At 37.6% G+C, this 26,812-nt stretch overlaps 1 pseudogene; it reads left to right on the top strand.

Moving 5' to 3' along the window:
• LOC134474717 (ubiquitin carboxyl-terminal hydrolase 42-like) overlaps nucleotides 1–25,136 on the top strand; it is an 82,030-nt pseudogene extending 56,894 nt beyond the window's left edge.
• The last annotated feature ends 1,676 nt before the right edge of the window (nucleotides 25,137–26,812 follow it).

Raw genomic sequence — 26,812 nt, 5'->3', positions numbered from 1 at the left:
TAATTCTCCAAATCTGATATTCTTTGGTCAGTTTAGCATCTTCACCACTGAATCATAGCAGGTCTCTTCATACATGTAAAAAACTCAAAATGTAACATATGTACTCAGTGTAATGGGAAGAGTAGTAAATGTAGTAGTAGTTAACATGCACTGCTCTCTTTCCATACAGGAGTAACCTATCTTGACCCAACACAGTTTTTCCCTGATGGCCATTTCTTTTTTGGTAACATGTGTTCCCTCAGCTACTGAGGTGAGTTTTCTCCACATTCACCAACATCTCCCCACAGCACCTGGGGGCTCATTTCACCAGGATCTATATTGTGATGTTTCAACATTTTTCAGGGCTGAGCCTATTTACCTAGGAAGTCATTCCACCCACTGAGTACTGAAAAGGACTTACACGTTGACACTAAGTACTATGCTGTGAGAAATCTACTTCACATTTATCTCATTAAAGTTAAATAATGTATTAGTGCCTACTGTATAGTTCCTACTGTATTAGTGCCTGCTGTATAGTGCCTACTGCATAGTTCTGTGCAGAAGAGAAAATGGTGGGTCCAAAACACCAAGGAGAGAGGCCTGAGAAACTCCAATCTATCCAGTGTTACCTGGCACTCATAGCTTTTGCTAATGACCATCCTTCACTTTTGCTCCTAGGAGGTGACTGCTGCCATACCACTGACCAACAGCCAATCCTAGGTCAGAGGGTCTGTGAGCCTTGTGGGCTGGACCCTGGGGGGCCACACTTTTGAATCTCCCTATGGAGGGAGGTTCTAGTGGAGATCCAGATTTTTTCATCAACTCCTGAAGGTGAGCCAGATTCTTGGCTTAGCTTTTACCTAGTGTTCTTACCACTCCAGCGTGTGGCACCTGCAACATTCTACCAGTGTAGAGGTTGGAGATAGGATGAGAAAGAGTCTGCAAGTCTAGGAGGGGACAAGAAAGAGTCTTGGAGGGGCTGGGAATTTAGCTCAGCGGCATAAACGCCTGCCTTGCAAGCAGGCAGTCGTGAGTTCGATCCCCAGTACCAATAAAAAAGGAAAAAGACAAAAAAAAAAATCTTGGAATGGAGACTTTTGAGACTTCCAAGGTCTCAGGATAACCAAGGTGAAGTATCAATCGTGGGGTAAATCCAAGGTGAATGGGATCGAATGTGTTCAAAAGAAGGAAATGATAGCTAACCTAAGAGTGGAACTGGGTCTTCTTTACAGAGTATCCTCCTCTAACAAAACCATGGTTTTGCCCTGAAGGGGCCAGAACCAGTTATCTCTCTGGACAGCCTTCCATTGAACAGCTCCTGAGGTGAGCTGCATGCATGGCCCCCTACTCCATCCCACAGCACCTAGAGTTCCCGCCACCTAAAACTGCACACACCCTGCCCTTTAACAATATCCAGGGCTGAGTCTTTTTCTTAGAAAATACTTCACGGTGATGAATGTGTGTTTTAAATATAATGAGTGTTCGATTTTGGGCAATTCAATTCACCTGTAGCTTGTGAAATGGAAGGTAGTCATGGCGTGACTCCATAGTCCTGTGGAGAGTAGTCAATGGCCTGTCTGAACATTGAGGAGGGTGGGAATCATCTCTCAAGTGTTAGCAGGCTTAAATGACTCTTCCCAGTGACAATTCGCTATCTTTGATACTAGGAATTTTTGTTGCTGTCACCAATGATGGATATCTACTTTTAGGGATCAGAAGACCTCTGATCCCACTGAGCAGGGTGTCCTCAGTGCCTTCATCCTTGCAATTCTTGGAATCTGCAAGTTTTTCTCACCAACTTCTTAGGTCAGTGACTTGACTTCTCTCCCTCTGCTCTCAAGCCTAGCTCCATGAAATCTGCATTGTTGTAAGAGTCTAAACATACAGATAGGATGAGAAAAGCTTATGTTTCATTAAGATGAGACAAGAATGAACATTGAGAGGAAGACATTTGTGTAACACCTGGTGTCAGACAAGAGGTTCCACATACCAGGCTTTCACAAGCAGAAGCACCTGGTGTGTGTATCACATGATGGAAGAAGTGAATGTGGGGAACCTGAATCATCTTTTTGGGATTTTGGAGGAGTTAGATATCAGGGAAGATCAGGGAGCTACTCATGGAAGGCTGCAATAATTTCACTGGGCCTTCGTTGTTGGACAGTCTTAATATGTTTGCACTTGGGCCCGGGTGGTTTAGAGCAGAGTAAATATTAGAAAAATAGCTAGATAAGTAAGTAATTGAGATCACACACTGCATTGGTTTTTATAGGAAACTGGTGATTTGAATGCACCTTTACTACCCAGAAATCAGCTCTGCCAAGGACAGAGAATTTTTCCCAGGTGAACACATTGCTAGAGATGTCTAATCAACATAAAGATGGAACCTAATGATCACCATTGACACACTCTGGCCCAGAGATGCCTCACTTTGACTTCTTTCTTGATCTTCACATGGATTTGTCCTCTGTGGTCATGTGCCCAATTTCCCTTCCCCTTGTAAAAAAAAAATCACTGTATTAGAGCCTGCCTTAAAGATACTTTGACTTGGTTTTCATCAAGTAAAAGCACTACAGAGTTTGTACTGAGGATCCACCATAGGAATCAGCCAGTTGGGAAGAGGGGTGGACAAGCTTTTAGGAGAGGTTTCTATCTCAACATTACAGAAAAGGAGTAGTGCAGGAAAGTGTCCCAAGGAGGGAAATACCATTTTTTTTAAATGGGGATGAATCTGAGCACAGAATTTTTGCAAGTCAGGCACTTATGCTGCTTACTTAAATCCCTGGGTAGAAAAGATAAATTGGAAACATAGTAGAAATTTTTATGAGCCAGTGGCTATAGGACAGGAAAGAAAGCAGGTAAAAAAAAGTAGCATGTGCATGATCCAAAGGCGAGCTGGGACTACATATGGCCTCAGTATGTTGGGAACATAATCTGGGAAGCATCAGAGGTTACCACCAGCTCAGAGTGTTAGGAGAATGTGTGGTTACTAGCTCAGAGTGTTAGGAGTAGGCATTGCTAATGCCTGCCAGGGATCTCCTGAAGGGTTTGCTGGGGTTAACAGCACACCTGGATTTGGCTGCTGGGCAATTTCTGAGGCATCACGAAAGTACTCTTTTGCATAGGTGGTCAAGCAATGAGGAGGCCTCATTGCTCCTGTTCTCATTTGCTGACTGCTTTGTGCTATAATCACATCACAGTAGATCCTGTGGATTATTGTCTGTTCTTTGTGGTTTCCTATGAAATTTAATGTTAGTCCATCAATTATTGCAATGCTAGCTGAGTTATACTCAGTAACTTTAATACAATATCTGAGAGAAAACTGCAAATCAGTACTTTGGAATATGTATTTGTGTTGAAATTTGATTCAAGGACCAACGTGTTTTTGACAGATGAGACTTTCTAGAATGCTCAATTCTTTAGACTGCTATGCTTTTCATGTAATCCTGTTTTGTCCTTTTTTCAACACAGGTCTTTGCTACCTAGTTCAGGCTGGCTTTGAATTCCTTAGGAAGCTCAGGCTGGCTTCATGCTTGAGATTTTCCTGACCCAACTTCCTTCTGGCTTCTCTGTTAGATGTGCACCATCATGCACTGTTTTTATGCTGGAATTTAATTTCAAAAGCAAAGTTGGTTTTTCTCTTAATGTAATCAAGGCATTTTTCTTCAAAATTTTAGTAAACTCATAAGGTTGAGGCTGAGGCTATAATTCAGTGGTTGAGTGAGACCCTTGGTTAAATCTCTAGGGCTTGGGAAAAGAAATGAAGAGAGAAATTACTAGCATTTTATATTTGGCTGATTTGTTTGAAACTAATATAAAATGGCTAGAAAACATTCAAAAATGTAATGGAAGAGTGAGTACAATACATTTACTTTAGGAAAGAAATGTACTTTTTTAGACCTTTGCGGAATTGAGCGATGACCTTTGTGGACAAATCTGACTCTTCAGGCTCCTTGGAACATCAGAATCAGCAGGGCAATTCTGAGGCAGCCAGCACTGCAGACCTGGGTGCAGGCTCTGCTGAACAAAGCACTGAATCTTCATCCCTGAGTGATGTTTCCATTCACACACTTTAGGACTGGTACTGGGTGCTGTGAATTCAGAGTTGACTGTTGCTGGTAAGTCAGAGCCATCACTGTTTTCTAAAAATATTGAAAAATCACAGCCAGAATGTTTGTATAAGTAATGTAGGCATTTGGTAGTTTCAGAGAGTGTCTTCTTGTGTGACAGAGATTCCCATGTGAATTACTAGCATTCTAAGGTGCATATATTTTCCTCTAACATGTAAGCATTCCTTATTAGCATATGTATCACCACAAGGTATTATTTTTTTTATTCAAATGTGTATCATTGGTTTTGTTCCTAATTGTTAAAGGACAGACTATGTTGGGGAGAAAGGAGGTGAGTTTTCTTATATTTTCAGTAAACCAGTAGTTATTATGCTTCCTTGGTAGGTACAGTGTCTGTCTTTGGAAAAGAGCAGGTAAGTTAAACACAGCAATGTTTCTTAAAATTAAAATTTATCCAGATAATTAAACTTTGGATCATTCAATGGTTAATTTAAGCCTGAAAATCCTGACAGTTTGAAATGTAATGAAAAGAAACAGTAGAATTAGTACATAATTGGAATGTATCCAGCTTAGGATAATTTAATCCTTGCCTTGTTTTGAATCATCTTAGTAACTTTGACATTGTGATAAGGGGATATGTGTTATGGTTTGTTTAAGGTGTTTAGACTGTGTGTGAGGGGAGGCTTACAACTTAGAACACAACTTAATCTGAAGTTAAAGGTAGAACTTCAAGTCCTTTAGAATTGCCATCAAGACTTCCCCACAGGACATTTTTCTGCAAGGATTTCACACTTTTCATATTGCTGTTGCTTCCTTTTCTCTCCTCACTTTCCCGCTTTTGAGGACCCTTATGTTGTTCTCAATAGACTCATTTTTCCTTTCTAAATTTTGTTTTTATTCTCTCTCAGGCTATGGCCTACTTAGATAATCATTAATATCACTTCAGGTAGAGAGGAACCTGTAGACATGTTTTGCCTTCTTTAGCACTGAGAAATCAGTTATCCTGGTGACTTTGAATTTTCCTAGTGTGGTAAGTTCTTTCTTTGTCATAGCAACAATCAGAACTAAAGCCATGTGATTTTTGGTAAGGCTCAGTGACATTATGCTAGGAATGGTGGTAGCATTAAATGCAAGCATCCTACACAAATGTCCCAGGGTATTGATGTATCTTTTATATTCAACTGATTATGTTAAGCAGCCATAAAAAGTAATTCTAATGAACTGTTAGGAAGTATTCTCCAAGTTTTGACATTTATTAACATATGGATAACTTCCCACTGATCCTAAATGCAGTATTGTAAAGAAGTCCAATATGCAGCCAGGGATTTAGCTTAGGGGTATAATCACCTGCCTGAAAAGCACAAACTCATAAGTTCAATTCCCACTACTGAAAACAAAAGTCCAATATTTCACATGTAATTTATCACAAATTTAGTTTGTATATGCACAGAATTATTTTTAAGAAATAATAACTTTAAAAATCTAGTCAATATTTAGGCATCTGTGGTTCTCATATAATTGGTTTCAGTACTAGACTGCAATGGATTATACCTGGGAAGTCCTGAGGAATTTTTATTTTTACTTTATTTGCAGACAGGATCTGGCTAAATCAATTAAATATCCACACTGGCCTAAAACTTGCAATCCTCCTGCTTTGCTCTCTTGAGTAGCTCGTGTTACAGGGGTGCACTATCATTCATAGCTCTAGAGTTAGTCACCCACCATCTGACATTAACAGTTGGGCCAAATATCAGATCCTGCCTCTCTGCCATTCATTGGAAGACCTCATTCATTTTGAGGCAAAGAGAAGAACTTTCACCACTGCTGCCATTTGTGGCATTCACAGAGAGCTTTCCTTTTAGCATTTGAGGGTTTCATCTTTACACTACAGGGCAGAAAAATCAGTTACAATGAATGAATTGTGGTAGATACTTTTTTGAGATATTGGTCCATTTCTTCAAATTTTATGTGTGTAAATTTCCATAGTATTTACTATCCTTCAATGTTTTAAAGCTTGCATTATAATAATATTCCCAGTTTCATTGCTGATTTTAGTAATTTTTGTAAATTACCCTCAGCCCACAGTTTATTTTTATTCCACGTAGTGTATGTTTCAAATTCCCTTGGTATTTATTCTTTGATTTCTGGATTAAATTCCTTCAGTTTCCAGGTATTTGTTGATGATCTTTCTTTTCATGATATTTAGTATTGATTGCATTGTGATTGGATAAGACTTAAGTTTTTTGAGGTCTCTAAAACAAAGTCTGTTCTTCATTGTTGCAGTGTTATGTTAATGATGATTGATTTGGTGTGGTGACTGAGAATATTGTTGAATTTTTAAGTACACTTTGTGATTTTTTCTGTTGAATTATTCAGGGAGTCACTGACAGAAAGATGTTGAGGTTTCCATCTCTAAACATAGGTGTTACTCTGTCACCTCTCACATTTATGTTTGATCAGCAGTGTTGTGTTGTATAAACACATATATAAAATAGGGCTTTTTCTATACTTCTGTCTCAGAATGGGATTGAATTTGTAATTTTCCTACCTCAGGCTTGCAGTTCCCTGGCATTACAGGCATATGCAAAAGCATTTGCAGAATTGCTTTTGTCTGGATGCATTGCTACTTAAATAGAGAAAGCATTACTTTGGTAAAATATGTATTGTCCTCTGTCTTTCCCTTTTGTTCATTTGTGTCAGTCATTTATTTATTCAGTGTTGGATATTAAATCCAGTGCTTTCAGTCAGTAATCCATCTTTATCTTATAGTAACATAGATATTTTTGAGTAATAGACACATACTATTTATTTTCTACCCTTTGATCCTTAGCTTACCTGTACCATCACATTTGAATTTGGTGAGTTATAGACAGCATGTGCTAGATCATATGTTTTTAAATCATTGTCTGTTTTGTCAATCTGTGCCATTTATTTATTTGTTAATTTAATATTTAATTTGAACCCAAAGCCTTTGCACTAAGCTATATAACCAGCCTGGTTTTCACTTTTTATTTTGAAACACAGTCTGGCTAAATTGTCCAGGCTGGGCTCAGATTTGTGTTCCTTCTGTTGCAGCCACCTAGAGTGCTGGAATTACATGTGTGCACACCATGCATATCTAGATAACCAGTTTATAGAGACAATAGAGTACAATATGATTACTGATACACCAAGGCTCAGGGTGCCACATTATGTTCTGTTGTTTTATTTGTTCTCTTTTCTTTTCCTTTCTTACTTATTCTCTTTTACTCTGTTTGGGTTACTTGACAACTTTTAGAATTCCATTTTTATTTACATGGCTTTTTAGAGTGTATCTACTTCTGTTACTCTATGTATGGCTGCATATATATATATATATATATATATATATATATATATATATATATATATATATACATTTATAATATATAATTTGTTGGTCTTCTGGTTTTTTCATGTTATGGAATTCAGTGTTATTTAGAAATGTTATCTCTTTTTGTCCCTTTTACTTTCTCTTAAGTTATAGCTATTTTAAATATATTTCCTACTTACACTTAGACTCAGGCCAGGAAGTATTATAAATTTTATTTGAGGAATTTTTAGTTCTTTGAAAAGGATTTTTGATTTGCAATTTGGAGTTCTTCACATTACATTAGGGACATTTGATCCTCTCTAAGCTATGTGTTATCCAGCTTTCCTGACATTGCTCAGGCCCAGGAAGTGAGGGTAGGCTGAGGCAAAGTTCAGGTTCTCATTTCAGCTTCCATTGTCTGAGTTGGGTTTGTGGTCCCTGTTGCTGTAAGGTGGACTTGGGGAGTTGTACCTCTCCAGGGTCCCCACTGATCATGCAGTGGGAGTTGCATTAAAATATTTTACCCTTAGGGGTAGGGTAAGAAGGAGCACCTATGTGTACTCAGTGGGGCTGGATGTACATGCTCACCGGGCTTCAACTGCATGGGGCTGGGGGAACTAAACCTACTTTGAGGAAAGTTCCAGCTCCTAATCCAATTGCCATAGATCTGTCCTGCGGAGTGTGCTGGGTGCCTCAGAGCTGGGCAAGTGAAGTCTAGGCTCTGCACTTGGCATCTGCAGGTGATGGTAGAGGTGGAGTCATAGTTGCTCTAGAGAATGTGCCTCCTCTTTTACATAATGGTCAGTTGGAAACAGCTTTAGGAGAGGCTTAAGAAAAATGCATTTTTAGGGTATTTATTGCACCTGAAAACAGGAGGTTTGGCTTGCTGCCTAGGGCTATTTGGGAAGACACCAGAACTGTCACAAGGTAGAAGAGAGGAATGATGGGGGAAAGCATTATGGCAGAGCATATATTGAGGTTTCCACAGGCAAGGCAAAGCAGGGAAGGGTGAATCTTTACACTGACCCATTTGAATAGTTTCAGTTGCCTCCAAGCTTTAGGCAAGGTCCTTAGTGGGATTGGACTTCAGCATTTGATGATTACTGCAGAATAATGCTGCCACGTGGGTGTACAGGCCAGAGGGAATGGGACATGGATTTGGACTATGGAGTTTTCTGAGCAAGTGTACACTCCTGTCTGAGCCATTCCCTGTCTCTGGAAATTGGGAGACTTGCGGGTCTTTCCAACCAGAAAAGATTTTAAAATTGTGACCAAATACTAATATTTTTATGATACTATTTTTGGAGAATGTGTACACACCCACAGGAGATGGTGCAGAATAGTTTCTAAAGTTGTCTTCCCATATACCCAAGGCTAGGCTGCCTCTTCTCATTTGCTTGGATGGAACAGGCTTTGTTCTGTGCATTTGTTAATGTTTTTGTGTTGGTGTCTACCTCAGGTCCAATTCTGGGCTATTGGAGACACAAAGAAAACTAGAGAAAGCACTATAATGGCTTGCCCATTTCCGAAGTTCCCCAGTGTGTGTCTCTTTCTCTGTGCTTTTCAGTCTTTATGTATTCATTAAATCACATTTACAATTCCAAGTATGATATTGTTGTAATATTTGGCAGAAAGAACAGGAGAAACTACTCCTGTTTCAGATCCCCAGATGTGCAAATCTTATCTTTCTGAAAGATTTTGAAGTCTTATTATTATTTTTTTTAATACTTAAAAGGTGTTACTCCATGAACTGGAGGTCTGTGCTATTTCTGAAAAGAAGTCTGTCACCAGTTATCCATTCTTCCTCTCTATATATGGAATGATTTTTGCTATTGTTGTTTTCAAGTCTTTATCGCTTGTCTTAAGCAGTTCTACTTGGAGTACCTTGATGTTTTAAAAAATGTATATGTACTATTCCCATGAAATTGGAACAAATTTTGGATATTTAGAAAACAGCAAATACTTCCCAGGATAAAATAAACGTTGTGTGTGCAAAGTTCTTTAAATTTAATCATATGTATCATATACATGTAAACCAACACCTCATGTCTCTCAGAATATACAGTCATTTCATGAGCTTAAAAATGTTCCTTGTACTGTGCTTTTGTTGATAATTACTTCTTGATGTATTCTTTCCATTCTGTTACTTTCTTACTCCAGTTAAGCGTATATCATGGGCAACTTGATATTGTCCCTCAGCTCATTGACACACTTCCCATTTTTAATGTTATTTTAAGGTTTATTTCCATCTTTGTGTATTATTATGGATATTGGTTAATCATTCTTATGATTTGTTAAATGCCCAAAACAACTTCATGCAGGAATGTAGGTGACTGAATCTAGCATTTGTGATTGGTTCACTGTGCCGGTTGGGAATTGGTGGTGTGAGTGCTGAACCGACTCTGAGGTGAGTATCCAGCATACAATATAAAGGAAGGAAAGAGTCATGCCCCCCACTTTTGCTGTTTCCTTCTTGTCGCTTGTAGCCACCATGAACAGCTGCCCCTCAGCCACACCAACCTTGGAGCCAGGTGACTATGGACTGAATCCCCCCAAAAATGTATGCTAAATATACCTTTATTTGCTTCACTTTGGGTGGCAGGTATTTTGTCTTAACAATGAGAGAAAATTAACCAACACAGCCAGTATAATAGGCTGCATTCTATTCATAATGAGTGTCTTCAAATTAACTGATGTGTTATTCTATAATGTCTGTTTTGGTGTTAATCACATTAAGTATAATTTTTAACTAATAGAATCTATTTAAATGCTTTTGAGCTATACTAGGGGGTGTAGAGAGCCAGAAATAAGTTTGATCATATCAATGTTTTTAAAGCTATATTTGATAAGTTCTGAAAAGATGTTTCATAAAAAGAATTTATTGTCTTTTGGTGCCAGATAATTTTTTCCTGTAAGGAGATACAGTGTTTTTTGTAGAATATTTGGTGTACCTGGCCTCTGACAACTAGTTGCACACAAGAGCACATATTGTGAACTAGAAATCAGTTTTTAGCAATTTTTATTTCATTTATTTAATTTCATTTTGAAAGGAATGAAAGAAAACCTTAAAATGGAACAAAGCAAAACAATGAAAAAATATTGGATTTTCAATAGAAGACAAAAGGAGATCCCTCATAGTTCCTATAGTGTATATTGTCATCCTCTCAACAGATGCTCATGCTACTGTCTTTAGGCCAACAAAATATCAATCAACAGAAACTTTAAATTGTTTTTGTACTTTGATGGCTATCATCTTGGCCTGTGTTCCTCTAAGTCAATTGACGGCATCCAAGGGGATGGTGAGTCTCTACTTGTCTCCCAGCCCATGTTGCAGCTTGCTCACAGCAAGGCATAGGTTGCCTTATAGGTTCTCCTCTCTGCCCACAGCTGCTTTTCACACATGGTTAGGGCAGGCAGAATTTATGGTTCTCTTCTTGGCCCAAATGGCTTTTGTTGGCTCTTGGGAAGAGCAGGCTGACTTCTTGGTTCTCCCACTGGCCAACAGTTTCTTGTCATTTTACCTTTTTAAAAGACTGAAAGAAAAACATGCATAGACCACAATTTATGGGAAGTTAAACAAGAACATCTACATAGAAATTTCTAACTCTTGTTATGGCAGACATTCTTTCACCATTTGAAACTAATGGTAACACAGGAAAAAAATTCTTCTTTGTCTTGTATAGAATAAGTTAGACCACGGCCTTTGAAACTAGGAAAAGTATGAGTTGTTCTGATTGTGTGACCAAGGACAGAATTTTTACTCTCGGAGCCTTTTCATTTTCTTAAAATAGAGCCTATCTACACTTAGTATTTGGGTTCTTAAGAGAATTAAATGGAAATAAATTTAGACAGGTCAATGCACACAAGTAGCAGCTTCTACTTTCATTATACCTCAGGAATGTGCTCTACAATTATGATTTACTGTCCAGTCTCATTTTGCTAATATGAGGCATTGGCATCTATGTTTCAGGCCCTGTAGGAGGATTTTGTGTGATGTATATAATGAAGGTGCATATTATCCAGGAACTCAGTCATCCTGGGGATGCTGTTATCCCCATCTCTGTGATCAGTGAACTGCAGGTAAATATCAATCAGCTAAGTATTTCTTGGCAATTAGTGTTTTCCTGAGATGAGGGCTGATATCACTACTCACATCAGCCTCCCAGGTAGCCAGAACTAGAGATATGCACAGTCATGTTTGACTTTTAGTTAGTAATAGTTGCTTAGGTGATTTTTTAAAAGTCAAAAGTTTATAACAAAACAAATATCATGTGTTTCATTTTATATGGGTATCTCTTTAATTAGTAGCACATGTTTAGTAAAACTTTTACTATATAAACTATTTAAAAAATTTAAATATATAACAACACAATGAAAACCTTAGTTTAATATCATCAAAGTTTAAATGATTTAAAACAACTTGTTAATAAAATCATTTATAGAAACCTTTTCTCAGTTGGATTTCTGTGTTGAGTAGTCTCTCCTACTTGGCCACAAATTTCTTTAAATGGTTTGTAATTGATTTCAGTTTGGTAAACTAACCCTGTATTGTGCTAGGTGACAAAAACTGTCAAAATAAAGATAGTCATATTTGGCCAGGGAGTTAGCTCATTAGCCTAGGATTACAAGTTCATACCAACACATGAGACTCTGGGTACTTTTTAAATTAACCTTTCTGTCTTTGTAATTAGGTAAGTTGAAATAAAATACATAGAATTAAAAGAAAAACTCAGCACTTAATCTGTCATCTAGCTTGGTAATTATAGGGATGCATAATTATGCAATGATTAACTGTAATCATTTTCCTTAAAAGATGCTAGACAGTATATATTAAATGGGGCTTTGGTATTATTGGTGTTGCAGACTGAACAGTACAGAAATCTTTAGATCGTACTGGAATCTGGTACAATTTAGGAAGGACTGAGTTTTATAAAGTAATAAGCTATAAATGAGCACTAAAATTTAAAAGACAATCTTTATATTAGAAACATAAAAAGAATACAGAATGCTTTATTGAATATCTTCTCCTCCTGCTGATCCTTCTTGTTTTTGTCCTCATCCTTCACTTCCTTCTGTTACTCCTCCTCCTTTTGCCTCTCTTTCTACTTTTTGTACAAACAGGAAAATTTTTTACAACTGAACTAAATCCCAAGCCCACTTTTCTTTTTTTTCTATGTCAATTGCTTCCAACTCAATTCTGTACCTTCCCCATATTTATAATTTTGTCCAATTACTTTCAAACATTTCTCTGAAGAATTGTTTCTTACTTAACTTGCCCCATTATACTCTTCCACAGCTAGCATCAAAATGATAGAAAACACATTGGGGCTTTGGAGAGAGCTCAGAAATAGAGTACTTGTCTAGCATGTGCCCTGCCAGAACAGCTTTTGTTTGATTCTTTAATTATTTTATCAAGTATTGTAAAAAGTGTTAGTCTTAAGAAAAGTGGCATTGTACTGAATGTGTTCAATTGTATAAAAATACACTTGAATCATGGAATTGCTGTTTTTTTTCAGTCAAATAGGTGAAATAATAGCAATTTTACATGAATTCAGTTAGAGGATATTTGTATATTTATATACATATGCAAAACTCAGTGTATAATAGGTTTTCTGCTATTCATACATTTGTGCTGATGTCTTATTTATAATTTGAAAACAATAATTTTTGCAAATTCTTAGTCATTGAGAAGGACTAAAATGAGAATATATCTTGTTCTTGGTCATTGGTACAGGATATAGGTTGAATATGTGTGTCCCGCATCGGGTCTCTTATGGGTTCGAGTGTCATATTCACAGTGGTTTCACTCATATCACATTTTGGATGAACTTGAGTCAATAGAACTGAGGTTGACTTTATTCAAATGAATTGTGTCAACTTGGTAAGGACATGAGACTCACACTGTGGCTGCTCCTGGACTCTCAGTAACTGCTGATCCTGTGGGCTTTGGTGAGAGTACGTAGTGTTTGTGTGAGTTCTGCTTTCTTTATCAGTATAATGTTTGTCAGTTTCTGAGAAACATAAATTGTAACTTTGAATGATAGGCATTTAATATCTATTTATAAAGGCTTGTCTTAATATTTCTAGGTATAGCTAGTCACTTCTGATTTGGAAACCAGGAAGATGGTCATGAATTTCTTCAGTACACTCTTGATGCTATGCTGGAAGCATGCTAACATGGCAGCTATGAGTGAGTACATGTCATTTCCTTGGGTTACATCTCTGGCTTATCACACGTATTTTGTGTTTTATTTTGGAAACTTTTTATTTTTTGACTTTACATTGTCTGATTTGCATAATTACCATATCTAAAATTTAAAAAGATGTGCTCACCATCACAATTTTGAAGTTGTTGAATTTTAGGTGTTAAGAAATGAATACTGTTTTTGCCATTACTTAACTTCTGAATGCCAGCAAGCTTTGGCAATGTAAGAATATTTGCTTCTTTCTAATTGAGCCAGACAATTTCTCTGTTGACCTACAGCCTTATAAATATGTTTCCTGCCTCTTGTCTCTGTATCTCACTATCTTTTAGGTCCTGGTTCCTGTAGCTTCTTCCTAAAATCTAAATGTAGACTCAAGAGAATGGTGGGAGAGAAATTTATGTAAGGTTTATAATCCACCTGCCACTGCCCAAACAGGTGGTACCAGTACCTCCCGCGCATTCCATTCACTGTCCAGGCTTTCATCTTCTGGATGATGGCAGACTCTGATTCCCTCCTTGCTTAGCATCCCACATAGGGTGATAAGGCTTCTGGTAGTGCCTTCCTCTTGCTGTTTTGCTTCTGAATTAAATTTACAACTTGATTTCAAAGTCCCTTCATGACTTAGTTCCTTCCATCCTTTTCTCCAGATACTTACTCTGTTCCATCAGGCAGGGCTTATCTCTGGGTACCATGTAAAATAAGTTTCAAATTGCTCCCTTTTGTGCATGCTTGTATATGTGTATATATATATATATATATATATATATATATATATATATATATATATATATATATATATATGTATATATCCTTTAAAGTCTAGTCATAGCATCTATAATTTAGCAGAATTCTTAAATCACTGTTTTGTCTTTTTCAGATTTGAGAGACACACACAGGCCTCCATGCTCATATGTCAGATATTTCGAGACTGTCTTAGATCAAAAGGTAAGATTGTGTTCACAAGTCCCTGATTTGACACCTGCATATGGTATTAGAATGCAAATAGTTGAAATAAGTGAACATAGACTCCTTCATCCTCTTCCATGGCTGCCCTATGTCAGTTTCTACTATGTTCTTCTGGTAGTTTCTTACTCATGAGTAACTGAGAGGCCGGTATAGAATATTTTGTTTTTGCCTTGACTTTAGTAGTAACAGATCCCTTCATACCTGCCATAGTGTTCATTTATTTTATTCTCCTTTTGATGATTACTTAGGTTTCTATTCTGTTATCAGTAATGCATTACTGAACAGCCCCATGCACTCATGCTTTATGTCTGCATTACTGTCTTCTCATTGCTGGGCAAAATACCTGAGATCTAAAGTTAAAGGGGAAGAGATTTATGTAGCTCATAATTTGTAGATGTTTCAGTCCATTATCAGCTGGGTATAAAGCTGAGTGGCACAGCAGAGATGCAACAATTCATGGTGGCAGAAGATGGCAAAAGCATCAAGAGCACAAAGCCTGGGTGGAGCAAGCTTCTTTTCTCTCTTTATATTGTATGCAAACTATCTGCCCTAGGACACGTGTAGGTAGCTTCAGAACATGCCTGTGCATTTTCTTGCACAGGCTGTGGATGTTTGCAAAGTGAAGATGCTGGGCCCTGCTAAATTATTAATCTTTTAAACTTCTTAAGTTGATCCAAAGTATTGACAATTATAGCATCCTAGGGTGTAAGCAACTGCACTAAGGCATGTCCTCTACACTGTGGGATGCAAATTTGCTGAGTTGCTTAGTTAAGCCTAGAAACTAGGTGACCCAATGTATTAATCATTACAATGTATAAGTGAAAGTGCATATGATAAATTCTTCGTATTAGAATTTGAGTCATGTTATATTTTAAATTTTATTATTGGCATTTTTATTTCTAAGAGGTCATAGAAGTTTATATTTCATCTAGTAGTATACTAAGGTCCAAATTCATAAGGGATTTTCATATATTATTGATAAGCTTAAATTGTGTGCCAATCTAGCAGAAGAAAAGTTATAACTATTTAATTATATTTAATTTTAAAATCTTTCTAGGGAAACAGCTGAGACTGCCATATTTATTATTCTTTGATTTTTTTTACTTTATTTTTATTTCTATCAAATGTTTAAATTGCAAAGTATTGCAGACACTTTTGATCTGTATCTTGATGTTACATTGAAGTTACAGTTAAATATCATACTTTCTGTGGTGGTCATGTTGTAAATCGTTATTACTCTTTGACCTTTCATTTAGTAAATCTTAATCCATCTGGTTTAGTTTTGGCAATGGCAAACTTTCACTGGGGTGGGGGTAATCATCCTAATGGGAAAAGCTTTTTTTGTGGCCTTGGAACTTAATCCCAAGGCCCTCTAACCCTTACCCAGTTTCCCAGTCCATTTTAAACATCATTTTGAGATTGAATCTGAATTGGTTAAGCAGGACCAATTGTTACCATCCTCCTGCTTCAATCTCCAAATAGCTGACAACACCGCTACACCATGCCCATAGAAATATTATTTTCCCCATTGAAACTCTGTGTCTTCTGCTTCCTTGCTTGCTCAATCTGTCTCTCACACAAACCACCTGCAGTGTGGGAAAAGGTGCCATTGATGCTTTTTCCTCCCATGATGTTCACAGTGTTAAGGAGACATTGGCTCAGTTTGTGAATCCAGAACAGCTAGAAGGAGAGAACTGCTACTAGTGTAGCAAGTATGATGGGTTGGTGTGTGGCTGGCAGTACCTCATTTGGTCACTTAAGTTGAATCTTGGAATTAGAGTATTTCAGAGAAATAATGAGTAGAAATCTAGATCTCAAAAAAAATCATACATTAGACTTCTTAATCCTTAGTTTTACTTGACTTCTATGTGCAACAATACGGTTCTAGCTTCAAAGAAGCTTTCTATAGATAGATCATCTAATGTACTCACACTGTCTCTGAAAAGCTTCTCCAATTGTACCAGTAAAAAAGTTGCCAAGGTATATAGATAATGATATTAACATTTTATGTGGAGCCAAAATTTAAGTGACACTAGCTTTTACCTAACTGAACAGTTTTGGTGATTTACTTTCTACAGTTTTCTTGCATTGGATAGAATAGGAAAAATCAAAGAATTGAGCAGAGTTTGGTCTGTGCTTATGATAATGTGTGTCTTTACTATTCATTTGAGGTCAAGCTTGCTGAGAAAATTGGCAACTCTTATCTGTATTAGGCATCCATAGTCAATTTTTTTATCCATGTTAATGAAAGTACATAGGTCAAGTAAGTATAATCTGAAAGTCCAAAGAGGACTTTCTCACTACACATCTTCCCTCTCATTCATCCAAGTTTATTTTTGTTTTCTGATTTTTCACTTACATTATATTTTCCTATTTTCTTTCCACTTACTAAAGTTTGAACATGGTCAAGGCTGACCATGATGCACTCAGGAGGTTAAAGCAGAAAGATTAGGAGATTAGGACCAGATTGAACTATATAGCAAGTTTAATGCCTTTCTGGTTTACATAGTGAAGTCTTATTTCAACAAACAAACAAAATTGCAATGAAATACATGAGAAATAAGTAACCTATTCTTTATTTATTTTAAGCAGTCTAGAATAGATTCACATGCCTGCATTAATTAAATAAAACTAAAATAATTGGTGGTGAATTCGCAGAATTGTCATTTTCTGACTATCACACATCATTTTTTTTGAAATTCACTTAATTTGCATCCTAAGTTGTTTGAGGAAAATAAAGACAAAAGAATACCTTAGTTATCCTTAGACGTGGTGTCTTTTAGGTTTATCTTGTCTTTTACAAGTGACTCAGCACACTGGGTTTCTGCATTAAAATAATTGTGCTGTGGTAGTGCGGGTCTGCTGGGGCACTGTAAATACCCTGTGCCTGAACATCTATGGCATTCTGTGCCTTTAGGAATGATATTTTTTTCTCCTTTGTCCATTTCTGTTTAGAATGTGGAATACCCAGAACATCTTAATATTAGTCCTTACATGCTTCAGCCCAGTGGAGAACCCATGCAATACTCTTTGTACTTGGTTGTGGTCCACACCAGATCTAAGTGCTGTCTGGTCCATTCCTTTCTTTCATAAAAGTAAGCCATGTGGATTTTGCTCTTGCTTTTATGTAGACTCTGTAAGACAGAAAGCACTAGAATTCTCGGGGGGGGTGGGTTGGAAGATTTACATGTAATGTGTGAATGCTTCTATTCCTCCTTCTTTTCACTATGTCTTTGTTAACCTGACAAAATCTAACATTTCTCTTACTGGCTGTCTTTTTCAGTCAAGCAATGGCATGTGGTACCAGATGAATGACTTCATGATATTCTCCAGTGATATTTCATCTGTGCTGAGCCAGCAAGCCTATGTATTCTTTTATATCAGGTATTGTTGGTGAAAAAAGCTGCCACATTTTCTGTTCTGTAAGCGCTTTTCATCTCACAACATTCAATTCATTTTTGAGTTATTTTTTAAAAGCCAGTGTTTAGTTTCACCATTTGCATGCTCTCCAGAGTTAGAAGGCCTTTCTGAGCTTGGGTTAAGGGTGGGAGGTAGCTCAGAGCCACTTGGCACTCAAAATTGAGAGACACAGAGGAAGAGAAAGGTGGTGACTGAGATGATGGGGTGGTTTTTTTCTGCTACATGGGCATGTGAAGGCCAATGCCAGAGGGATCAGGAAGGGAATTCTGAGCACCATGCCTGGTCCCACCCAAAACCGCTCTAACCCTGAGCACAGTGCTGGTTAGTTATCATGGTGTGCTTGTATAGTAGTTGGTTGATTCTGCTGTGACTGTAACGTAACTTACAAATTCCACTTTTAGAAAATATTTGCTGTGCCCTCCACAGTGTCCCCTTACCCTTTCTCCCCACCACAGTCAAAGGATAATGCAGGCACTACAGACTGAGCCACACCACAGCCCCCAAAGTAGCTTTTGAAATATGGTGGCTTAAAGTTAAAAATATCATAAAGTGTTCAACAATGGCATTATGATGTGTGGAAATGTTATGCACCTGCAAGAGAGAATTTTTCATTTCTTCCTTTTTTAAAGACAATTTCTTGCTGTTTCACCTGTCATATGTTGAGTGCTCTTTATAGACCCCTCCCTTTTTTTAATACTTTTCAAAAGTGCTGACTCTACATGGAGGGAAAGCAGTTTGTTATATAAGATCCTGGTGTTGCACAATAGATGGGGAGATGATTTGTCCAATGAGAGGGGAAGCTTCTGTGAATGATAGGGTGATACATTTGTTTCATAGTTTCTCATACATTCTCTAGGTTTTTTACAGTGTTCCATGTTGTTATTTTAAAACACAAACAGAAAAAGTAGCCATCTGATAGCAGCATCATGAGAATGGAGTTTGAATGTACTGTTTGTTTTACCTGGCTGGCCTTGTCACCTGGGCCACACACCCCAACCATGACTCACATCCTATAGCAGCCAGTGCATCCTGTGGCTCTGTGCAGTGTGATTTACGTGCAGTGCCATTACCATTGATGTCTTCCTGAGTGACTGAGTTTGTAATGCAAACCCTACTAAGAGGCCCTTTGTCCTCCTAAGCCATCTCTTTCTTATCCCTAGGATCAATGCTGTGAAGAACGGAGGTGAGGTTACTGCTCATTCCCCCTGCCACCCCATCAGTTCCTCTTCATATCTGGACACCCATCAGCGTGACTCCACCAAAGAGCAGGCTGCCCCAGGGTTTAATGGACCACAGCTGCCATATCACATGACATGGGTAATACTTCACAAGTGGCCTCTAATGTTTACCTCACTTTAAGGGTCTGTAATTAAACACTCAGGCTAACACTGCAGTAGTTGCCATGTCCTGTCTACAAATGGAATTCTTAATAAAAATGTATATTCAGGATTTTATTTCAAAACATGAAATGTCCAGTTAATTCAGCATGAAAGATGATGGACAGGGACATGTGATGTGAGCATATTCAAATGGAGGTGCCTACTGTGGACCTTGGCTTTACCCTGATGTCATATCATTGAGTTTTTAAATCACATTAGCCCACTGGAATGTGATCCTATTACAAGTACACTTTGCATCCAAGAAGCTATTTTAAGAATGAGCCATTTTTCTGCTGTGCTGTCTGTGAGCATGTGATCATGCCCATGTGCCTGTGTGCTCAAGGCAACTCTCAGTCCTCAGAGCGCAGCCCTTGGGAACACCTTACCCAGGCCTTCTGCACTCAGACTGCACTATGTCGTTGCTCCTGTCAGATTTTGCTGCTCAATTTAGGTTTGGCTTGAACCCTGAGATTTTTTGCTTAAATGATTTTATATGCAGTCTTTGGGCTCTATTTCAGTTAAAGGCCTTTATTAGCTGGGATGATGATGTGCTTTGTGATTGCCAACTACTGAATTGGGCAGTGCTTCAGAGACACATTGGGGGACTGACAAAGCAGAATGCATGCACAGTGGGAAAGGGACAGGTGCAATAGATATTTTCAAGAGGTTTTTAAAACATATTAAATAGTTTTTTGTTTTACTATGCTGATTCAGTAGCTACTTTAGAAATTTAAGAAAACACCAAATAGGTCAACCAGTATTTGCCAGGGAACCAGCTGTCACCTCTGCTGTCACAGGGTCCAGGGTTAATACTTGAATCTAGAGTAATAGAAGTGCATGAATACAATGCTGAGACACCACCACGTGACATCCAACCTTCACAGACCCACATGCAGTGCCCAAAGAAGGCTTTGCCCCATGCCCTTGTGACATTCTCTTTTGTTTGGAAATCAATTGCAATTCTTGCTTCTGTGACTTCTGTCTCTACAGTGGTGACCTCCTAGGAGTGCCAGCCAAGGAGACCATACATGAACCCATGGCTAGAGGCACCCAGAAAGAATATGGTCTGGGGGTTGCTTTCTGGGAGACAGATATATCCTGTGTGTGAGTTAGTTTAAAATTAGGGCCAGTAATTAGTGCCTGTGGGTAGAGCAGATGAAACAAAAGGGTAGTGTTGTGACTTTGTGTAATCTGTCTGTCACAAGACCAAAGTAGGAAGGCAGTAAGGAGGGATGACAACCCGGCTCTGGCTTTCTCCCTTGCAGAATTTGCCTCCCTGAACAGGACTCAGGCACCAAAAGGCACATCGAGTAGTTCCATGTGGAGTCCTCCTGAAAATCGCAGAGTCAGCAGGTCTAGGCCTGGTCTAGCTTCTATTTCTGTTCCAAACTGGTGAGTTTACAGCCCCTCTGAGATTCCACAACACCATATGAGGGCCTCTAGAGAAATCAGGAATTAAGTTTATAGAGAATACAATTGTTCCCACATTCAATTTTCTTTTATTTTTAAGAGAGCAAAATTGAAAGAAATAAAATAGAATGGACAATCAAAATGAAACAATGAAAATGATATAAGGCTTCAAAACAAGGTAAAAGGAAACCAATTGGCAACCAAGATGCTTCTTAATATCTCCAAAATAACTTCCTGTAACATTAGACACAATAAAGTCCAACAAAACAGCACAAAATAAACCAATAAAAAGAAAACAATGAAAGTAATGCAGGCCTACAAAACAAGACCATGGGAGTACAACAGCAGATAACATAATGTTGCTTCTTTTCTAAAATGTAGCTGTTTATGCCATCAGACATAATACAATCAATCAAATAAAATAAAAGTAACATTCAATACAAAACAATGAACATGATATAGGGCTTCCTGTCAAGATAAAAGGAAATGGCTACCGTAATGCCTCTTGTTAACTTCAAAATAACTACCATACCATCAGACATAATACAATCAAATAAAATAGAAGAATAAAACCAATCAAAACAAAACATTGAAAGCCTTACAGGACTTCAGGGCAACACAATTTGATTAATACAATTGCTACCATAATGCATCTTGATATCTTCAGAGTAGATGCTAACACCACCAGACATAATAAAATTAAACAAAACAAAATCAAACAAAAAACCATTTCAAAAAAAAAGTCAAGCAATACATTACTCCAAATAAGATAATAGTAAATCCATAATGGGTACCATCATACTAGATTTTATTACTTCAGAAATAGACATTCATGCCATCAAGTAAGATAAAACCAAGCAAAACAAAGCAATAAAACCATGCTAAACAATGAAAGAACAATACAGGGTATCAAACAGTATTTAGATTAACAATAGTCACTGCCTTCCCCCTCTAGAAAACTCTTCCCCTTTCCTTCCACAACATTTTTGTGCATTTTGAATCCCATCAACTTGATTAGATTTTATACCATGGAGAGAAAATGATGTTCACTCATGTGACTGTGAATCATTTCACCATGAGCATGACCTCATGTTGTATACCTTTACCGACAAGAGCCTCAAAGTTATCTTTCTTTCTAGCTGAGTAGCTTCTGCAATTATAGATATGCCATATCTCTCCTATCCTTTCAACAGCTGATGGGCAAGAGACCCCTACTTTATTTCTGATTCCCAGTCAAAGAGAGCATTTTTCTCTCCTTGGAATTTTAGTCTATGAATTTCCTTTTGAGTTCAATGTTTCTATTGAATAAAGCATGGTAATGGGTCTTTCCCCTCATCTACTCTGCCTCTGTTTCTTTTTATTGGTGAATGGAAGCCATCTGCATTAATGTTATGAACTCCAAGCACTGGCTGGGCTCTGCCATACTATTTTTCTGCCATTGGGTGCCTACATTTCCCCTCCTTTAAAATGTGTTCCCCGATCCATGATCCCCTTCTGATGCTCTTTCTGGAATTCTTGTCTTATTATCTCTCACTAAATGAGTTCAGCATTCTTTGCAATTTTGGGTTGGTGGCCAAGAATTCCTTCATTTCTTCTTTGACATGGAAATATCTTGCTTCTCCATTAACTTCGAAAACCTGTTTTCCAGGCTATGTCAATTTGTGCTGGAACTGTCTCCTTTTAGGACTTGAAATGTTTCACTGCAAGCTCTTCTTGACTTGTTGGTTTGTGTTGCGAAGTCTGTCATGAATGTGATTCATTTTCTTTCATAGGTGATCTGTTTCTTTTTCTAGCAGGTTTTCTTATTCTGCTCTGGTGATCAATTTTTGGAATCTTGATTATTATATATCTCTGTGGAGATTTATTTTGGTTATGACTAGCTGGAGTTCCATATGCCTTATCTGTATGTCAAATTTTTATCCCATGTTTGGGCAGTTTTCTGCTATTACTTCCATAAATAGCATTTTGGGTTGACCCCTGCTTTTTCAGTGACACCTATTATTCTTAAATTATTTTTGCTTTGCATCATTATGAAATCATTGAATTGTTATTTCCTGTTATTATTTTTAAGAGATTTTTCCCTTACTATGGCAACCTACACACCTGTTTTTAGATCTGAAAGTCTATCTTCTGTTTCTTTCAGAAGTTTTATCAAATTTCAATGCAGGTTTTAATTTCCAGAATAACTCTTTGAATCTGTTTCGTGCATTCTAAATCTGTCCCAGTTTGTTCATTAAAGGTTTCTCTCAGTTTCCTATGAACTTCCATTTTAAAAATCTATGTTTTTTTTTTTTGAGATGCTTAGCAAATCTTTTATCATGCGTTTCATTTCATCTTTTATGAGATTGTATTTCTACTCACTAATCTGTTTTACAGCCTCCTGAAGTAGTCTCTTTAATTCATTTGCCATCTCTTTAGAAACTTCAGATGTGCAACTTCCAATCTCTTCCATGTTTTTCTCTGCTAGAATGGCTCTGCTCAGTTTGCATCTGTGGACTGCCTTTTGCTTCTTGATCTTGACACTTTCTTGGTTTCTTCCATAAAAGTGGATAGTGGGGTCCTATGCCCTTTCTACACTGGCTACAATTTCTCCAAAATGTGCAAGTTTGATTCTCCTGGATTCTCCTGACTGCTGTGGCCACAGGATGTGCTGGTACAGGTCCTGCTGTTGCTTTTCCCCAGTCAGGCTTTCTCCCTGGTTTGGGAGCAACCCAAGGGATGCTGTAGTGTGCAGGGGCAGGGGCAGCAGCTGACTCCCTCTTGAGCTGATTGACGGAACGCTGTACTACATTAAATATTTTTAAAGCAAATCAGTGTACTACCATAGCTGTAACATAACCCAAGAATAAGAGCAAAGGAATATGTAATGCAACTGTGGTTGCTTCATGTGGAATCTGCAGATGAACCACTGCTGCAGGACACAGTGTATTAGTTGGCAGATACCTGAGCACATGCAGGTGCACCCTGTGATCATTCACCATGAACACTGCATCCAGAGCTGCCATCTGCACCACTGGGCTGTGAGCCACTTTGGGGAAATTTCAGCCACATCAGAGTCACATTACCCTTTACTTCCATGGAAGAGTCATGTCTATGGAAATGTTGAAGAGTGTAGGATGGAAAACAACATTACTGAGCCCTTGTTGTATCATTTAACAGAACTGTCTCAAATATCACTCTATAAATGTCTACTTTATATGCTTTAATTTTGTAATTTGGACAATTGTTTCTAAGAAGACAGTATGTTACACATTGACCGGTATATTCTTACTTTATATATTTGTTCTTGAAATTCTGTATTACTTGTATGATTTTACGTCTTTTTTTATGTCTTTTCTTTTTTGTCTTCAAATAAAAACAAGAAATGTTAACAATAATATTACTGGGGGTTTCACCCCAATAGATGTGATGACATGTCAGGGAAGAGCCTCCTCCATAGCACTGTGATAACCCCAAATGACCCCCAATAATCTATGTTAGGGATGTGGCATTGTTAAAGAAAAAGGGAGAGGCAGAGAACACTCCATCCTGCTTTGCCTTCAGATAGAATAGCTGCATGCCCTGTATTTGCACAATGGATTTACTCTTGTTTCTTTCCTAATTCACTTTGCTGCTCAAAACAAATTTGCAAGAGAATCAATGTATATACATTTAATTGAGTATATGTATGCACTGTGGCCAAGCAAATGTGCTTTTATATGCAGTTTCAAAAATCCCCTGCTACCTTCAGGGCTACTACCTTCCCCATGGAGCTGTAGGAATTATCTCCTCATTGGAGAGTGGAGATCCTGGTAGGGGTTGCACTGTTTCCACAGCTGTCAGCTCATCATGAGAGTTTGTTGGAAGCTTTCCAGCCCTTATTTACTACAGAAAGTTTTTCCAGAGCCTCAGTGAGTCCCTTAGTTTTCCTTAATTTGAGGAGTTGTTTGCTCTGTTTTGAAATAGCTACCTCACCTCTGAACTTCCAAGAGATAGAAGGGAGGCAGGAAAGCCATCATCTATTGACTTAGGTTTTGAGAATTAGAAGCGTATCTGGAAACAAGCAAAGTGCAGAGCTGCAGAATTATTGTTGTTGAAAACCAGGTAGTATTGATGTAAATTTTGGTTGGCGTACACAATTGATAGCCTGATACTGTCCAAAAGGTAGCTAAATATACCCAAGGTGGCTACATATAAAGTGAAAAAATATTTAGTAAATGTGAGCCATGACAATGCACGTAGAGCATCCTGCTAATTATTGGCTTGTCTCTTTCATTTGAAGGGATGCAGTCCTCCTGGAATGGAACAAAGTCTGTCAGGGGACCTGGCTGCAGAGCTTGAGGCTGTCAGTGTTTCTGCTGGTTCCCATGATAAAATGGACATCATTGCAACTCTTTGAAATGTTTAAGAAGTTTTTGACGGCCCTGGAAATCAGCCTCAAGTCCATGAGAGATGTGATGTCAGAAACCAGCTCAACCATAACTGAGGTGTCATTGCCCTTTGTAAACAAACTTTGCAACAAGTACAAGACAAGAACATGTGCAGACCCACTTTATGATCCCTGTGATGCTTGGAAGGTAACACAGAACAATTACCCACTAAGGCACATATTTATGTAGTATTCCTCCAAGTTAGACATGTGATTTTGCAAGACCAACTGGGAAACCATGGAATTATTCCAAGAACAAATGGACTGCACTGGGATTTCATTTAAGACTTACTTAAATATTTACAAGCTTTCAACTAGACCTTTGATGTCAGTCTGTTATCTGTGGTGTCTGACACTAAGAAAATTAATTTGTTTCCTAGTTTAATTGTATTCTGCTATGAAAAGGTGTTCCACAGACAAGATTTGTTTTTGAACTTTGCGGAAGTATTCCAATCAACTTATCAGCTCTGCTGAGTTTTCACACTATTAATTTGAAATCCAAATACGTGTGGTTTACAGTATGTTTTTTATGATATGACCCTTTCTTATATTGAGTCTTGTCCCCTGTAGAATCCAGGAGTCAGTTGTCAGCCTGGTCCTAAAAGTTCTAGTTATGGACAAAATCATGCTCTGATATTATTTTTCATATGGATATGCTATAATATTGGAGTAGGGAAAATGGTATTTAATAGTGTCTGTATAAATAATTGCATGGTTTAGACCCTTTTGTGTTGTTCAGCCATTTCTAGTTTGGTCTTTGTCCTCTTAAAGATGGAAAGCATTTGCTCTACTTTTAATATGCAGCAGGTGGAATTGATATTGTGTATAAATGGCAGTAAATTAGTCAGTTTGTGTTATTTGTTTCCTTTTGTCCCCACTTACTAGCACCTGAATCCTCTGTCTTCACATTCACTTTACTTAAAAGCTGCACGGTTCTGCCAGAACCACAATTCAACATCTAGAAATGTTCACACACAAAAATTATGTTCATTGTAAAACTTGAAAAACTAAAATTGCAATAGATTTACAAATTGTAATCCAGTAAAATATTCTAAAATGATGCAAAAAAAAACCCCCTCTAATATAACTTGCACTATTTCTTGAGCAATGTAAATACCAAGAAAATTACAGAAGCATTTGTCAAAGGAATGACAGAAGTTCTCTTGGATATTCTCACACAATTTCTGATTACTTTATATATGAGATCATTTTAATATTCAGAAAACATATTTGCATATTAGTCCCAAGCTGAGACATTTGAAATTGTAGTAATGCTATTAACACTTTCTTCAAAACTATTGCAATGTTGACTGAAAGAGGGGACAGTTAAATACAAAAACAACATGAGGAAAAACAGACATTGACTCAATAAAGAAACATGATACCATACTCAATGGGAAGCTAGAAAATCAATAATTTCTTTCCTTGTTACTCATAATGGGAGAAACATAGTAATCAATATAATAAATAAAGAAATTTAGATTTGTCATTCTGTTTAAGAATGTTTCATCCTTTATCAACTTTCAAAATAGCAAGGAAGCATGTTGCAAGGCACACTGTTCTGGCACCAGACATTCATGTCAGCAAGTCAAAAGAGTGCAGAGAAAAGCCTGTTCCCCTCTCTCATATTGTAAACGTTCTTGCAC

The sequence above is a fragment of the Cavia porcellus genome, unplaced genomic scaffold, assembly GCF_034190915.1.
Source record: "Cavia porcellus strain 051 isolate PalLab524CR breed Dunkin Hartley unplaced genomic scaffold, mCavPor4.1 scaffold_36, whole genome shotgun sequence".
In the NCBI taxonomy this organism is placed as follows: Eukaryota; Metazoa; Chordata; class Mammalia; order Rodentia; family Caviidae; genus Cavia; species Cavia porcellus.
This window is presented reverse-complemented; position numbering and strand designations above follow the sequence as displayed.